Below are 17,573 nucleotides of genomic sequence, written 5' to 3' on the forward strand. Positions count from 1 at the left end.
CCCGAAATGTCAGCCTTCCTGCTCCTCTGATGCTGCTTGGCCTGCTGTGTTCATCCAGCTCTACACCTATTTAAAAATCTGAGATAGGATTGTTACCTCTTGGGTATGGAGTCTGGGATAGTGCTGGGAAAAATGTTGAAACTTTGTTTTGATATTTGTGTTATCATCTAACAGTCTTCTACATATATGTGGCTTTGTTTGTTTTTCTTTCTCTTTTCTGTATTAAACTTACATTCTTGCTGCTAAAGTAAACTACCACAGTGACAAACTACAATAATTAAAGATATGATTGATTAAACTAGGTTCATTTCTAGAAACTGACTTGTCCTGTGTTACCACCAACATAAGAATTGCTATTGCCAAAACACGTATAGAGCACAGAGACTTTGCAGTAGTCTTCTGCTATTTGCTGATATCACGTGGCGTGAATTGAATGGGCTGAAGACTGATACCTGTGATACAGCAGGAGGCTGAGATAGATCATCCACTGCTGGCTGTAGGTGGTTGAAAGTGCATTGACCTTGTTTTGTGTACTGATGTGTTGGGGGTCCTCCCATCTTTGAGGTTGGAGATTGTTGCTAATTGTCCACTATCATTCCTGACTGGACGTGGCAGGACTGCAGAGCTTAGATCTGGTGCACTGGTTGTGAGAATGCTGAGCCCTATAACTGGCCTCCTTCTGACTCTTGGTACACAAGAAGTCCTGTTTGGTAGCTTCATCAGTTTGATGCCTCATTTTTAGGGATGCTTGGTGCTATTTCTGGCACGCTTTCTTACGCTCTCAATGTTTGACATCTGCCTCGCTGCAAATGGTGGTTAAATAACTCTACAGGGGTTGGTATCCAATCAGCAAGTCACCCTTTATTTACACATGGAGAGTCCTTGACATTGATCTAGCTTCCTCAAAGTCAGTGAACAGAACCCCTGACATTCCTGTTATATCTGTCAGCCAGAGCTCCCTGATTAGACTAAATTAACAGCCCCAATTAGGGAACTCATATCCAAACCCCTGACCTTGTTACCATTGCTACAGGTGGAATGGGGGATTTGCCGGTCCATGAGGTTACAGATTGTGGTTGAATACAATTCTGCAACTTATGGTCCACAGAGCCTGATGGGTGTCCAGTTTTGAAGGATTCGCTAAATTTGTTCCGAATCCATCACATTTATCATGGTGGTGCCCATGGATGGTGTGAATACTTTTGGAGGTTAGGTCTTCCTTTCATCCACCCTCGTGATCACCCCCTCTTCCCCATGATGATGTGTTTGCTGTATTGAAAAGATACTTCATTGGGTTGGCCTTTCTCTGCAATGTTAGGCTTTCAATGGATACAAAATGCACACCATCTGCAGAAAATACTTGGATCAACACAATGACTGGCCGTAGTCCAACCTCAGCCAAGAGGTGGTGGTAGTTATGGAGGAAGAGGGGGATGGTGTCCTTAGCCCTACAGCTGTCTCTGATCGACTTGGAATGCACCACCTTTCAAGGCATTATGAGCTTAGAACACTTAACATGCAGCAATATTGAAACTAGATAAATGTCTAATTAGTTTGCCAAGAAATGTTAGGGTTGGATAAAGATTTTGTTTGGCTTGCCTCCTTAATATGATGGAAGTTAAGTGGTAATGGGGATTGAAATTTTATGGTAGAATTAGGAATGTGGTTGTTCAGATTTCATGTTCTCATGCTGTGTGCTGGCAGATAAAGTCCCCAGTGGAGATGACTGTGTTTGAATTAGTTTGTTACTTCAGAACCCTTCCAAAATGTGAAATATGATCAACTAAATCTGTTGAGTTTAATGGAACAGAGAATTACGGTGTTTATAAGCCTAATGCTGCATTGGAAAATCTCTGCAGATAAGAAGCCTTCACAAGCCCTAGTCAGCTATACAGAAAGGAGAATCTCAAATTCCAATTATTGCTGTCAGTCCCCAGCACTTCCCAATCTACACTAGTGGCTGTGTGTTCACCCTGATCAGACCATAAGTTCTAAAGGCCACCTAATCTCTCCCTCTCCTCCTTTAAGCTACCCCATAAACCTACCCTCTTTTGTCAAAGCCAGGTCTTCCCCTCTCTGAATAGTTGGAGACTAGTCGTACAATCCCAGGTGGGTGACAATATTCTGCGGAAGGCTGACACACTGGGAATGACCTGGGAAGTTGGATCTTCCCCTGCTTCCCAGAACCCTCTGAGGAAGGCTCTAACTGAGTTAATTTCAGAGATGCCAGACATTTTTGACACACACCTGGATAGTTGCCAGGAAATGTTAACAAAATTCCTGGCTTAATTTCAGGGGACGAAACCCCCCAGCCCTTTCTCAACCCAGTTCAAAGATGTGCAGGTTAAGTGTATTGGCCACGCTAAAATATTGCCCCATGGTATCCATGGATGTGCAGGTTAGGTGGGTTAGCCATGGTAAAAACACAATGCAGGATTACAGGGATGGTTGGGACGATTGGTTTGGTAGGATGCGTTTTGGAGTGTCAGTGAATGGGCCAAATGGCCTCTTTCTGCACTGTTGGGATTCTATGATTCTATAATATCTGACTCCAACCTGCTCACACCGCAACCCCCCCCCCCACCCATGTCTCTACAATTCAACCCGTCAGGAGACCCCGCCCGCCCATCTCCCATCCCATTTCCCAAACACAGCCCAACTCAATGAGACACCACGACCTAAATCCGCTGAATCCCCCATGGAAGACCGACTTGACAAACTTTTCTAACCTGACCTTACTAGCCACCTTGCCAACCTGCCAACCCTACTCACCTGCTGCCTTATGGAGCTTCCACCCTACTCCCTTGTCAATTCACTTCACCCACCCCTATCCCTCTACCCTTTTATACACCTATGCATTCATTCACTCACTCACTCATATGCTGGTTCACTCAGCCATCACTCATTCGCTAATTCACAGAAAAAACACTTTCAATATCCCAAGGCTTTCCAGTGTGTTGGTAAAATAGCATACCAGGACACAATAGCTGGTGCTGTAAAAGGAGAACACAGCTTATCTTCCTAGCTGGTAAGAAGAAACAGTTAAATTTCAGGCATGCTCTACATTTATGAAGAAGTCAGGTTGAGAAGTCTGGTCAGAAATATGGATCTCAATCGTGAGTCAACAGCTTAAAAGGAGCATCTCGATCCAACAGGGGTTGTCGTCCATAGCAGATTTGGGCCTACATCTCTAGCATTTGCCCTGTGTGACATTAACTGAGTGACTTATATATGTTTTTAATATCATTTTTTGTTAAATTTCAGTTTCTGGTTTTGAATTAGTAACACATGGGTTTTCTGTGTGTCTGAAGTTAACGATTAACTTGTCATATTTCTGTAGCTACAGTGATTTCTTTCGAAACAGCTTTTCAGGCCTAGCTGTAGGATTAATGTTTACTCTGTGCATCACTATGGATTTCCATTTACCTTAGATAGTTTTGTGACTTCACATGGTAAATAATGGGCCCTCCAAGGTCTGTTAGAAATTTCTGGATAAAAAAAAATGAAAGAACTGCAAATGCTGTAAATCAAAGATAAAAATCAGAGACAGTTCTGAGGAAGGGTCACTTAACCCAAAACATTAACTCTGATTTCTCTCCACAGATGCTTCCAGACCTGCTGAAATTTTTGGAAATTTCTATTTTTGTGTTAGAAATTTCTGGAACTTTTTTAAAAGAAAAACGCCAATAGCTTAGAAAGGGAGATCTCCTCTTAGCTTTACGTAGAATTTTGAGCAGTTTTACGATGTCATTGAAAGATTTGGCTATTTAGCCCTCCTGAGAAAGGAATGATACAGTGAACTAGGTTACCTCACAGTGAAGAGTTAATGTTAGTCCCAGGCCAGAAGTGTTGAGATAAAACCTTGAAGAGTTTACTCAAAGCTGAGTATGCTTAAGCTCAGGTGCACAATAGCCCTCGGAAGAAGTTGGCTGCATTTCCAGTCTACATGTTGAAGCCACAAGCGTCTTAAACCTACTGAGGTGTTACAGGCAAGGATTCTGATGTAACTACTGTTTGAGTAGTGTTTTCTGACTGGTCGATGCTATTTAAGTTATGTTTTTGAGTGCTGTACTACATGTGCATTTTGCTACTGTACAAAAGCTGTTGTTTTTCTTTCATTTTATAAAAGTGTGTTTAAAGATTAATGGGATTATACTTTTGCTGCATGTTTAAAAATGATTTGAATTTGTGTTATAAGTGGATAGTTTGGTTTATTCTATTTTATCTTCATTTCTTTTATTGATAAACTTCTGTTTTATTAGTACAGCATTGCGTGCTAATGTTTCAGTGGCAGCCCACTTGGTTAAAACAGATAAAATTACGATCTATCAACCCAGGTTGAAACCTAAGATCTGACTTGCCTAGTAGTAATATCTGCCGGGATCATAATACATGACTTACCTCAGCTGTCAAACACTTCACTGATGTGCTGTTGGAGTTAGAAAGGTAAGATTTAACATACTGTCCCAATCAAAAATCATTACATTCTTTGATTCAAATTGCAACATATCATTTATTTCTTCTGTTCCTCTGAAAAGAACATAACAATCTGTTATCAGAACTTGATTCCTTGCTCATAATTAATTTTAAATCACTGATGAGATCTCAACGTTGCTGACAAGACAGTTATTTATTGTTGATCACAAAATGGCCCTGAAAAAGTGGAGGGGAGTGGGGCGACTTTCTTTAACACCTGCTGTCCCTGTGGTGTAGGGACATTCACAGAGCTGTTAGGGAGAGAATTCCAGGATTTTCACCCAGCGACACTAAAAGGAATGGCTCTAAATCAGAATGGTGTGGCTTGGAAGGGAGCAATTGGTGGTGTTCCCAGGCATCTGCTGCCCTTGTCCTTCCAGGGAGCACAGGCTGTGAGTTTAGAAAGTGCTGTTGAAAGGTCACCATTGAGTTATGACAATAGTGTGTGGTACATACTGACATGATGCAGTTTTTCTATATGCTAGCCCATATAACATATATCACAGAGTCTGAGTTTTTGTTGAGACATATGTCCATTGCTATGAAAAGTCAGACTTTATATGCAGTCTCAGTTCTATTACTTACTTAGATTGCTGTTACATTATTAAAATACATAGCCTAACTGGTTAACTGAACTGTATGATCTAACCAAACACTGAAAGTTAAATGGAGACCTTTTTATGATGTCATGATGTTGTCTATCTGAATTAGAAATACAGTGCCTCACTGTGGCCTGTGCAATAATGCAACATCCCCCTTTTTTCCCTTGGAAGAGCAGAAAATCCTGTTCTGTTAAACATTTATATGGATTCACAAGCCACATTGTCTCACACGTTAATATAATGCTTCGTTGAGCATAAAACTGGCTGGCTCTAATCCTTACGTAGTTATTATGATTCAGATGTCTAGCTTCATTCTGCAATGTGCTGTCTATTGCTTTAGATGGACATATATCACAAGCCGTACATGTATGTTTATTATCTGTTATGATTTTTTCAGTATCTTCTTTTTAGATTTGGATTTAGATTTTTATTGTCACGTGTGCTCAAGTACAATAGTACAGTGAAAAGTGTATGAGGTCGCCACACACAGCGCCATCTCAGGTACAAGTAGCTAGGTACAGAATCATAAGAACAAGGTAGAAAGAAATAACAAAAGTTAAAAGTTGAACTTTACCGTAATTCTTAGTATTAAGTAAAAAAAAATAGAGAAATAAAGCTAAAAGTCAAACATTACAGTCTTTTGAAAGTGCTTAGCCATGCTGGGACCACACTTCCTACATGGACTTGATCTCCTTCCCTTTGCCATGTTTTCCCACACAGTCCATTCTCCAGGTCCCCACGCTGGGCCCACCAGATTAACGGTTGATCATGTACTGCTCAGAAGAGTCATCCATGTCACTTAATGACTCGACCATTGTTTGTGACAATATTGTAGTCTCCTCCCATGGACCCCTGTTTGCGTAGGAAGATCTTGAACTCTGATGCTTATTCCTGGCTCACATTGGGATAACTGTCTTCACTGTCATTGATCATTCTCTGGTACCAGCTTCTCCCTTCTTTCCCGCTATGAATCCAGAGTTGGTGGTGAGTGTGTGAGTGGGAAGAATCTGTTTTCCAAACATGAGAACTGTCAATGGGATTAAAACCCAAAATCTTGAGGAGTAAAACGCAGATTTAACATGGCCATCCAAAAATCTTGGCAATTAATGATCATGGACTTTAGCACATGAACAGTTCATTCTGGTAGAGCATTAGATTGAGGGAAATGAGGAGAGGAGTTAATGTGTTGAATGCCCCATTTCTTGTCTAAGTCCTGTACGGATGTATGAGTGTCCTGTGCACTGACACAGTTTGGTAAGGAGCACATGGAGGTTACCGACTATGGCAGCTGATGTATCAACACCTGCTACACTTGCGGTATTCTTTGATTTGCCTCCCGAAAGGGAATTTGGTGAAATAGTCAGCCACTGGGATGTGGCCACATCCTTGGACATGGAAAGTGATCAACAGTGATCTTATACCACGGCTCAGGAGGAATCTAGTGTGGGGTGCAATGTTCTCGAGGATATTGAAGTCACCATGTTTCACACAACTTGATGAGTTCATTGATGATCTTCAATGACCAAATTCAGATACCTATCGATTGGCCTTTTTTTCTCCATCATGTGACCTCCGTGTGTGTGGGTGTGTGTGTGTGTGCACGCATGTATGCATGTGTGTACACTTCTGTGTGCGTGCATGTGTGGTCAAGCACATCACTTGGAAGATTACATTCCGAGACAGTCCTGATTCATCGTTGAACAACCAGAAGGAAGGTGTTTGCTCAGGGGCCTGTTGGCTGTAATCTGGCCATTCACTGCTCATGATCTTCTTGAACTGATGTACCTGAACATAGTCAGACAGATCTTGTTGGATCTAAGTCTGCTCGACAAGGAGCTAAAGGAATGAGGTTGACGTGGAGACTATTTTCAAACTCAGATTTGATAATATCCATTTGTAAGTCTGGAGGAATTCCTCTGTGCCTGGAATCCACCCAACATATCCATTTAGTTCAGAGTATTCAGAGGGTTCAATTAAGCTTAAGTAAACAGTTACTCAGCAAACTTTAGACTATTAAATAGTTCGCTCGAACTTCCGAATGGCTGTTAAACTGAAACCCCAACATACATCACATATTCCTAACTATATGAACCCTTTTCACCACCACCTTCAGACACTAACCCCTGGGATTTGAAACAACCACATCACCAGAATCAATACCTTCTCTTTACCCCGGGCCCCTGGGTCCACCACCACGCATGATGCTTCTCTCTCTCATTAGGACCTAACGCTACTCTCTGTCCCAGAGATAGAACCCACCTTCTCTCCCTCTCCCGCCACCTCAGAATTAACATTTTTCACAATCCAAGTACAACATCCACCCTCCCAACCCCCACGCCCCCATCACAATGTGGCCCAATTCAAGCTCCTATCATTGCCAGGGCCCAAGGCACCCCCATCCCCACAGTGGACCCAACATTCTCCCCACCACCTCTTCCAAAACCAACAACCCCACCTAGACTTAACACCAGCCCTTCTTCCCTCGGACATATGTCCCCTCACCTGCCAAACACACCTTCCACCCGACCATACCCCCAACTCACTGTGAGATTCGACTCTCTCCATCTTCTGTGACTCAACCTTAATTCAAATTCCACCAACCACCAATTTCTCCCTAATATTTCATGTGTGCAGCCTCCCCACTTGGTCATAATAACATAAACTAATCCCAATAAGACGGATCAGTGCGAATCCCAGGATCAGTGCCTGGGATTGCACCCAAAATATCTCAGATGGTTCAGGTAGACACGATGGTAACATATAGCACAATAACAGCGGGGCTGATATTCATAGAATCACAGAATCCCTACAGTGTGGAAACAGACCCTTCAGCCCAACAAGTTCATATCAACCCTCAGAACATCCCACCCAGACCCATTCCCCCAAAGCCCACCAAATCTACACATCTCTGGGCACTATGGGCAAGTTAGCATGGCCAATCCACCTAGCCTGCACATCTTTGGACTGTGGGAGGAAACCTATGCAGACATGGGGAGAATGTGCAAACTCCACACAGGCAGTCACCCAAGGGTGAAATTGAACCTGGGTCCTTGGCACTGTGAGGAAGCAGTGCTAACCACTAAGCCACCATGCCACCCATGATTGTAACTGATGCCCAAATGTTGGAGGAAACTGAAATCCAATGGCAACTGTGGTTTCATGGAAGATCAGGACCAATCTGATTCTTTCAGTGATGTCTGTTATTGGATAAATGTTGACTGGAAGACTGGGGAGAATGCCATATCTCTTCCTCAAGTTAGTGCCATTGGATTGGTTACATCACCATGGAGTGAAGACAGGATCTCAGCTTCAGCTCTCAAATGATCAACACCCCCAGTTCTACTCTGGGATGATTAGAACACCTCTTTGCAGTGGGATTGAAACTCAAGACCTGCAGACTCAACAGCAAGAGGGCAAACCATTGGGCCAAATAAGCCAATGTTTAATTTCACGACCCCTCCCCACACCCTTGACCTTCCTAAATTTATAAACACATCCTTAGTCAACTTATTCTATGCTAATTGCTGGTGATGTTAGTGATGGGACGTGAGACTTTTTTGCTTTACGAGCATCAGACTCTGTAAGGGGCAGGCACAGCAAGGGAGAGCTTCAGAGTAGAGATCTTGGTATGCTGGCCCAACATGTTGTCCCATGCAGTCTGACACATCGCATAGCATTTTGTTCTCTATCGTACCGACCACCCTATGACCTCTGTGCATCAGCCATTATGGAACGTACTGTGGAGACATTTCTTTGTGCAGGGTACTGTGAATCTTTGGAATTCTCTGCCCCAAAGAGTGGTGGCTACTTGGTTATTAAGTATAGTCAAGCATGAGATTGATAAATAATTGGACAATGCAGGAATAAAGGGACATTGGGATAGTATGGTTAATGTTATGTTGAGGTGGGAGATTAGTCACAACATTATTGAACAGTGGAGTCGACATAAGGAGCTATTTATTACCTCTTGGTCCTTTTCATATTTTCTTATGTTGTCCATGTGGAAGATTGGCAATTTATAGGCTGAGAGTTGTATTTGGTAATGCACAACTCAGCTTATTTATCATAGACCAGGCCAGAAACCCTCAAAATAAACTAAGAAGGTAGCCTAGACCCCAATGTTTCCTTATTTTAAAGGTAAATGTGAGGTACTGGGTTCCAGATGCAATTTGAATAGTCAAACTACTCAACGGTAAGCAAAACGCAATTTATTCAAATGCTACAGTTAAAATACAACAAAAGAAAAATGAACTTGAAATAACTTAAATCTAGTGGAAAACTTAACAGAATAATAGATTATTTTACTACTAAACAGTAACTATTCCAATATAGAAACATCCCAATAATACGCCCTCGGCAAAAAGGCTAATTCAGAAAACAGAATTATCTCACGTGCAGTTCTCCAATCCAGGAGGAGAGAATATCAAAGACAATTCTGAGAGAGACAGAGAGAAAGCGAGAACTCCATCTTTCAGCTGTAGCAAAGAGAGATGTGGCAGCTTTTCACAACCCCAGCAAAACTGCTGAATGTTAAACTAAAGATCCTGGTTTTATGGGTGGAACCTTGACCTCACCCACTCAGTCTGCTTCTATTGTTCCAGCTTTAGAAAAAACGCTCAAGTCTTCACAAGTTGTCCTTTTTCTCAAAGATTTCTCAGCACCTGTCCCTCAATCTCTGTTTAAAAGAAAGCAGGACAAAACACATTTCTTAAAGCCACAGCATCATCACACATGGTTAAAAAAAAGAAATTTTGCCGAAACTCATTTGGATAATTCACAAGAAATACTAATAAATGAAAAAACTAACACTTCTACTGCATGAGAGGAGATTGCTTGCTAATTCTGGCAATGTAAAGAATTACACTGACAACCAAATTCAGCCTGTCAGTTAAGACCGCAGTGTGATACACTTTCATATACTGGAAGCAACATACATTATTACATAGTGTCCCTTTCTTTGCAGACAGAAAGAATACTCACACATACAGTTCAAACAAATAGGTACCGGCCAATCGCTGGTTCATTTCTCAGGGCAATGCCCTGATCAATTAGTCAATCTGCTCGATGTGAAATCTAAACAAAGCCTGGCTGTTAACAAGGTGCAGGGCTGGATGAACACAGCCGGCCAAGCAGCATCATAGGAGCAGAGAGGCTGACGTTTCGGGCCTAGACCCTTCATCAGAAAAGGGGGAGGGGAAGGGAGTTCTGAAATAAATAGGGAGAGAGTGGAGGCGGATAGAAGATGGATAGAGGAGAGGATAGGTGGAGAGGAGAGATCCCTTGAGGTTTGTCCGGAGGGAGGAGGGTAACTTTTTCAGGCTAGGCATCCTTAGAAGAGGCTTCGCAGTGGGGTTAAAATTGAATCAGAGATAGTTGGAACTGCAGATGCTGGTGAATCCAATTCAATTTTGGATGAACACAATTCAATTTTAACCCCACTGCGAAGCCTCTTCTAAGGATGCCTAGCCTGAAAAAGTTACCCTCCTCCCTCCGGACAAACCTCAAGGGATCTCTCCTCTCCACCTATCCTCTCCTCTATCCATCTTCTATCCGCCTCCCACTCTCTCCCTATTTATTTCAGAACCCCCTTCCCCTCCCCCTTTTCTGATGAAGGGTCTAGGCCCGAAACATCAGCCTTTCTGCTCCTATGATGCTGCTTGGCCTGCTGTGTTCATCTAGCCCTGCACCTTGTTGTCTCGGATTCACCAGCATCTGCAGTTCCAACTATCCCTGGCTGTTAACTGTCAGCTATCATTAATTATCGTGTTCTTCTTGGCAATGCCTCGATCAATTAGAGTCCCCTTGCCAACCAATTAACACTCTCTACTCATGTTGCTAGTTTTCTTCTTGATTGGTATTCTTGTGAATTGTCCTGATGAGTGCAAGATAATAAACTTCACCAAATGTCTTTGCTTTTCCGATTTGGAGACTATTAACAAACTTTTGTGAACAGGGCAGTCCTTGCTAACCCAATGTAGAATGCATAGGTAAGAATGGTAGGCTTTCTGAAACCGCAATAATGGCATATAAATCCTAACCCAAAAAATTGTAAAGAATTAGTCCTTCAAATTAGTTCTGACCTCGGTTCAAAGTCAGGATATGGTATTTTTCTAGGAAATAACAAGCGTCTGGTTTAGACTGATGGACAATGTGGAAGATAGAGATTTGCTGAATTCTTTCAAATGAAAGTTGGATCGAGGTGAGCCAGAGATTACCTTGTACAAGTGGTTGGTGTGATAACAGTGATCGTCTGAGAAGACAATCCGGATGATGACTTGAGCAAAATTGCTGTCCCTAAAATGAACCCAGCTCCTTTCCTGCATGCTCAGTTCTTGCAAGAGATTGCCTGGTGTTGGGATGGGGAATGAGTGAATATATTGTGAAGCATACATTGTGGAGAATAGGCTGAAAGAACCAGAGAGTTGTCTCTCTGATCTTTTATTGCCACAACGTTGGCGTAATGCTTGAGCCAGAAATGATCAGTTTTGAAACTTTTCTGAAACTAGCACACCCTACACTGGCCTAATGGATATCTTCTGGCTAAAAATATTATGACATTGTCTTCCAGCCTGGTCCAGGAACCATTGTGTTTAATAATCACCTCATTTACAGGAAAGCTGTCTCACTAATTTTGCTGGAATGCTGAGTTAACAGGCTGCTTGGTGTGTGGCGGTGGCGGGGTGGGGGGGGGGCGGGGTGGGTGGGGGGGGGGGGGGGGGGGGGGGGAGCGGTGGTTGTGGGGGTTAAGTTCATATCTGATGTACAAGTGAGCTCCTGAGATTTGGTTCTGTGAGGAGTACTGTCATCGCAGATTCAGAAGCATAGCTTTAAATGTCGTTCCAGATCCTCAATCAGAAAATACAGCATGGGACTCCCATCCCAGTGCAGTACTGAGTTGGGTGTTTGTGTTGGAAGTACCATCTTCCAGATGAGACATTAAAACTTAAGGACTAACCAGTCCTCAATGGTGGACAGGGAAGATCCCTCAGAACACTTCCGAAGAATAGCAGGCAAATTTTCCTCGTGTCTTGGCTGATGCTTATCCCTGACTGACATCTTTACTGGAGATAATTTCAATACTATATTTGTTTGGACGGGCTGAGTGAGGGGGAAAATGCATGGCAGGTGAAGTTTAATAAGGATAGTGTGAAGTTATCCACTTTGGGAGCAAAAACAGGAAAACAGATTATTATCTGAATGGCAATAGATCGGGAAAGGGAGAGGTGCAGTGAGATCTGGCAGTCCTCGTACACCAATAGTTAGAAGTAAGCATGGGCAAATGTTATGTTGGCCTTCACAGCAAGAGGATTCAAATACAGGAGTAGGGATGTCTTGCTGCAATTGTGCAGGACATTGGTAAGATCATACCTGGAGTATTGTGTACAATGTTGGTCTCCTTAACTGAGGAAGGACATTCTGGTTATGCAGGGAGTACAGTGAAGGTTTACCAGACTGATTCCTGGGATGGCAGGACTGACATATGAGAAGAGACTGGATTGATTAGGGCTACAGTCACCGGAGTTTAGAAGAATGAGGTGAGGGAGAGTGGTGATCTCATACAAATCTTTAAAATTCTAACAGGATTAGACAGGAGAATTGCAAGGTTATTCCCAATGACTGGGAAGTCCAGACCAGGGGTCACAGTGTAAGGATATGGGATAGGCCATTTAGAACTGCGATGAGGAGAGATTTCTGCACCCAGAGAGTAGTGAGCCTGTGAAATTCTCTGCCACAGAAAACAATTGAGGTCAATTTATTGAATGTTTTTAAGAAGGAGCTAGGTTTAGTTCTTTGGACTAAAGGGATCAAAGGGTGTGGGGAGATAATGGGAACAGGGGATGGAGTTGAATGATCAGCCATTATCATATTGAACGGTGGAGCAGGCTTGAAGGGCTGAACTTCCTATTTCCATACTTTCTACGTTTTTCGCATCTTGCTGCACGCACATTTGCTGTGACAGTCCCTTCATTACAACACTTATTTCAAAAGTCCTTTATTGGTCATAAGAGGGATTGGAGACATCCTGAGGTTAGAAAAGGTGCTGCACAAACAAAAGCTCTTTCTTGACAATTGAAAACTCACATCTGGCAATGGCACAATACATAATACACTAATTTGGAATTTCTGTGTCTCGGATAATGCAACTCCTTTTCTCTTGGAATCTCCAAGGATTGCAGATGTCTGTGTTGGTTTGCATTTAAGCTCTGAGATTTGCCTGTGGCATTAACTTCTCCAGGGAGTGTGGGGCCCAAACTTGTCACTAGATTGCCAAATACATAAAAAAAAGCACTTCAAAAGAAGAAAGCTGAGCAGTTAAGGTCAAGTACCATAAAGGCAACCCATAATATCGAGAACAAAAATACTACTCAAAGCGAACACAGATATAATTCTGCAGGTTAATCACTTTAGCATTAATTCTCATTCTCTCTCCCCCTCTCAGACATAGTCAGTGTCTCTGCAATAGCTTGGTTTTAACACTGACCGACATCAACTGCATAGCATGAAAACAGAAAGTTCTTAGGAGATTAGGTGAATCTGTTCATCTGTAACTCTACAACGTTTTGATTTGAAAAGTAACCTGTCCCTAACGCATATCCGAATTTGTTTTTTGTGATTATCTGTATTGCTAAAAATACAGAAGTCAGCCACTTACCAATCCCAACCTGCAATACCCCGTTTCAACAGCAATAATCCACATTTATGGAAACAGAAGCAAACTGAAAATTAATACTGAAACAAAGGATTTAAAAGGACAAAAATCAGAAATTGTTGGAAAAACTCAGCAGGTCAGGCAGCATCTGTGGACAGAAATCAGCGTTAATGTTAACTCTTAAACATTGAGCTAAAAAGAGACAAGAAGGTGACATATCTTTGTCGTGCACTCATCAGAACCAGGATGTAAGTAACCAGACTTGAAGAAAGGGATGCCAACTTTTACAGCATGAGAAGATGGTGCTGACTGGTTGGGCTATCATTGGTGTGGGACATTGCAAAAGATGATTAGTTGGGCTCAGAGTGATATGGGTTCAAATCCCACAATGCCAGCTGGTGGAACTTATATTCAATTAAAAAAAAAATCTGGAATGGGCCATGGTTATGGTGACTGAAAACTAGAAGCAGTTGTGAAAACCTATTTGACTCACTGATGTCCTTTAGGGAAGGAATACTGCCATCCTTACCCGGTCAGGCTTACATGTGACTCCAGACCCAATGCAACATGGTTGACTCTCAACTGCCCTCTGACATGGCCAAGTAGGCCATTTGGTTCAAGAACAATGAGAGATGGACAATCCACGCTGGACTCACCAGTAATTGCCGTATCCCATCAAAGAATAAAAGAAAAGGGGAAGAAAAGGGGTCACTTCCACCAACCTTCACCACCAACCACAAAATTCAAATGGTAACTTTGAGAGGGCTTGCAAAACTGGATTCCTGGCCAATAAAACTAAACTTTTAATTAATTAGAAGAAATGTGGAACTGCCTGGTAATGTCTTATCAAATGCAAGGCCAGCGTTTATGGCCATCCCTAATTTCCCTTGAATTGAGGACATCGCAGAGAGTGGTTGAGTGCTGGCAGCATTGCAGAGGTCCAAAGTCACAGATGGGCCAGGTCAGGTAAGAATGGCAGATTTCCTTCCCTAAAAGACCATTCAAAAGTTTCAATTGAATTACAAGCACGACAAGAGTTTTAGAGTCGCACCATTTGCTCTTCCACTTTGCTTTGTCATTAATCCCTATTCCCCACCTCATCACTGAGATGGGAATTTTCAAGGGAATTATAATTGGAACAGTAGTCTGTAACTTGGAACTACTGGAAATGAAAAGTGATATGAGAACAGATTTCAAACTTCTTCCACTCTGTCATGGCAAAATTATGAAATGGCTACAGAGTTAAACAAAAGCCTGAACAAATATGGATAGCAACTCTGCTCGATGAAAGCTGCAGAGCTGTATTCATGAAAAATGCCAAATGCTAGATGCAGTATCAAATACAGACACCAAACCTTTAAGCTGTGTTCTGTTTCCTGAGTCCAGAATGTTTACACAAATAGTGATTTGTTTTCAAAAAAGGTACTTATAGGTTGAAGGCATCCGTGAGCCAGGTCAGCATTTATTAGCTAGAGGTGGGGGAGGGGGTTAAGTGTCAACCACATTGCTGTGGGTCTGGAATCAAATGGAGGTCAGGCCAAGGAAGGATGGCAGATTCCTTCCCTAAAGGACATTAGTGAACCAAATCAGTTTTAACAGCAATCACTGATGGTTTCAACATTGAAAATTGCTTAGACAAGCTTTCAATTTCAGATTGATGAACAGAGTGTAAAATACCACAGTTGCCCTGATGGGATTTGAACCCAGATTCCCCACTCCTTGCCTATATCATTGCATATACATAATGTACATATACGGCACTGCTCCCAGCGCTGCCTCTTAAAGGACATCAGCTAAATGTTGCTCCAATCTATATAAACCTTCAAAAGCTGTCCTCTGTTTACTGCTTTTGTAGGAAGCTTGCTGACAATTCTGTTGCATTCTTGGGGCTAATTTGCAGCTTCCCAGCTGCTCTCAATGAGTGGGGAACTGAGAATAATTTGAAGTTATCCCAGCGTGATATCTAATGTGCCACAGCACCTGCACATCTAAACTGTATCGGCCATTTTCACATTGGGAATGTGCACGAAATTTCTTCATTGACCACATAAATTCAGAAACTTGTGACTGCAAATGCAGATCTTTGTGTTCCCTTTTAATGGAAAGGGGGATATTTGCAGAAATGCATTTGTAATGACAGTGTTGCTCTATGACTTACCATAGTCATGCTGTAATGCTTTCAAGTCAAAGCTGCTATGTGATACAGAGACAGTTGTGGAAATTACTTGGTTTGGAAAATTTATAGCTGAAAAGCTCCACTTTATCTGTGAGGATGGGATTTGAAATCTATTCCTAGGTGGGCTAAGATCACCTAGACTGCTTTGATTATGTTACATGTTTCTAAAAGACAGTGGCTTCGTTTTCAGTGAGAAAGTTAAGGTCTGTTTAAGAATCTACTCCGGCAAATGAATACATGTTTGTTTGTGAGCAGAAACCTACCCTTTGGATTCTTACACTGTTTACTCAGAATCACCACAACTTTTTCCAAAGCTGCCATTCCAAGGAATGATTAGTTCTGGTCCGTGGCTTTGTTCTAGTTTGCCCATCTGTTTTTCCATTCACTGGAGATATCCTTACTTGTCTGGAATCCTGTGTCTTTTCCTTCCTGTTACATTTCATCATGGTGTTGATGAGGTTGGATGGTTGAGGACCAGGAGTTAGATCCAGGTTGATGCAGGACCCCCTAAGTCTGATGCTACAAGCTGATAATAGAGATTCTTCACTTTTTCCCCTCAGGGGATGGAATAGGATTTCAGTCATCTTGTGACTTGTTCAAATTTTTATTCCTTGGTTTTGTCAGTCACTCATAGAATCGTAAAACACAAAAGGATGTTTGTGTCATTCATGGAGTCATATAGCATGGAAACAGACCCTTTGGTCCAACCAGTCCACGCTGAACAAAATTCCAAACTAAACTAGTCCCACCTGCCCGCTCCTGTCCCATATCCCTCCAAACCATTCCCATTTATGTACTCATCCAAATGTCTTTTAAATGTTGTAATTGTACCCGCATCCACCACTTCCTCAGGAAGTTCATTCCACACACAGACCACAAATAAAGTTGCCTCTTATGTCTTTTTTAAATCTCTCTCCTTTCACCTTAACAATGTGATCCCCAGTCTTGAAATCCCCCATCCTCAGGAAAAGACAACTGCCATTAACTCTATCTATACTTCTCATTATTTTATAAACTTCTATCAGGGCGCTAGTCAACCTCCTTCGCTCCAGTGAAAAAGTCCCAGCCTATCCAGCCTTTCTTTATAACTCAAACCTTCCATACCCAGCAACATCCTGGTAAATCTCTTCTGAGCCCTCTCCAGCTTAATAATATCCTTCCTATAACTGGGCAACCAGAACTGGACACAGTATTCCAGAAGAGGCCTCACCAATTCCTGTATAACCTCAACATGACTTCCCAACTCCTATACTCAAAGCACTGAACAGTGAAGGCAAGTGTGCCAAATGCCTTTTTAACCACCCTATCTGTATGTGATGTATACTTCAAGGAATTATGTACCTACATAACTTCCTTACAAACTTTCTTAAAAAAAGGCACAATATTAGCCACCCTCCAGTCACCTCACCTGTAGTTATAAATAATGCAAATATTTCTGCAAGGGGTCTTGTAATTTCCTCCCTTACTTCCCACAACATTTTGGGATACATTAGCTCAGGTCCTGGAGATTTATCTACCTTTATATTCTCTAAGACCTCCCGAACATCCTCTTCTGTCATGTTAACTGTTCTTAAAACACCAAAGTTTATTTCTCTGCATTCTCTAGACTCCATTTCTTTCTCAGGAACAAAAACAAAGTTGCTGGAAAAGCTCAGCAGGTCTGGCAGCA

The sequence above is a fragment of the Rhincodon typus genome, chromosome 20 (assembly GCF_021869965.1).
Source record: "Rhincodon typus isolate 14 chromosome 20, sRhiTyp1.1, whole genome shotgun sequence".
Lineage (NCBI taxonomy): Eukaryota > Metazoa > Chordata > Chondrichthyes > Orectolobiformes > Rhincodontidae > Rhincodon > Rhincodon typus.